Below are 1,332 nucleotides of genomic sequence, written 5' to 3' on the forward strand. Positions count from 1 at the left end.
ACAAAAGATTCTTCAAGGGATTCTGCACACAGAAAGTGAAACCTAACATAACCATGAAAGAGCAGGCAGTACCAAACTACAGGAAAAGAAAAAGCAAGAAAATAGAGAGTAACATCAACATAGCTACACACAATCAAGCCCTCGAACAACTAAGACAACTAAATGACAGGAATCACCACATACCTATCAGTACTAACACTTAATGTTAACGGACTTAACTCCCCCATCATAGGCACTGTTTGACAAACTGGATTAAAAAGGAAGATCCAACAATTTGTTGCTTACAGGACACCCATCTCATAGATAGAAATAAGCATAGGCTTAGGATGAAAGGCTGGAAGAAGATTTACCAAGCCAATGGCCCCCAAAAACAGGCAGGAATAGCAATACTTATCTCTGACAATGTAGACTTCAAACCTACATTGATCAAACGAGATAAAGAAAGACACTTCATACTAATAAAAGGGGAAATAGACCAAAAGGAAATAACAATTATCAACCTATATGCACCCAAAGTCAATGCACCCAATTTCATCAAACATACTATGAAGGACCTAAAAGCATACATTAACTCAAACACAATGGTCATGGGAGACTTTAAAATCCACTATAATCAATAGGTAGGTCATCCAAACAAAAAGGCAATAAGGAAATCCTAGATTTAGAACATACCATTGATCAAATGGACCTAGTTGATGTCTACAGAACATTTCATCCAACTTCTACACAATATACATTCTTCTCAGCAGCCCATGGAACCTTCTCCAAAATACATCATATCCTAGGGCACAAAGCAAGCCTCGGCAAATATAAGAAAATAGAAATTATACCATGCATTCTACCTGATCACAATGCAATAAAACTAGAACTCAACAACAAAAATAAAGACAAAAAACATGCAAACAGCTACAAACTTAACAACTCATTGTTTAATGAACAATGGGTCATTGATGAAATAAAACAGGAAATTAAAAGGTTCCTGGAAGTCAATGAAAATGACAACACAACCTACCAGAATCTCAGGACTGAGAGGAAAGTTTATAGCCATGAGTGCAAATATTAAAAAGACTGAAAGATCTCAAATCAATGACCTAATGATACATCTCACACTCCTAGAAAAACAAGAACAAGCAAATCCCAAAACAAATAGAAGGAGAGAAATAATAAAAATAAGAACTGAAATCAATGAAATATAAACCAAAAAAATACAAAGAATTAATGAAACAAAAAGTTGGTTCTTTGAAAAAATAAACAAGATCGATAGACCCCTGTAAAACTGACTAAAATGAGGAGAGAAAAAACCCAAATCAGTAAAATAAGGAATGCAAAATG

The sequence above is a fragment of the Castor canadensis genome, chromosome 6, assembly GCF_047511655.1.
Source record: "Castor canadensis chromosome 6, mCasCan1.hap1v2, whole genome shotgun sequence".
NCBI classification, from domain to species: Eukaryota; Metazoa; Chordata; class Mammalia; order Rodentia; family Castoridae; genus Castor; species Castor canadensis.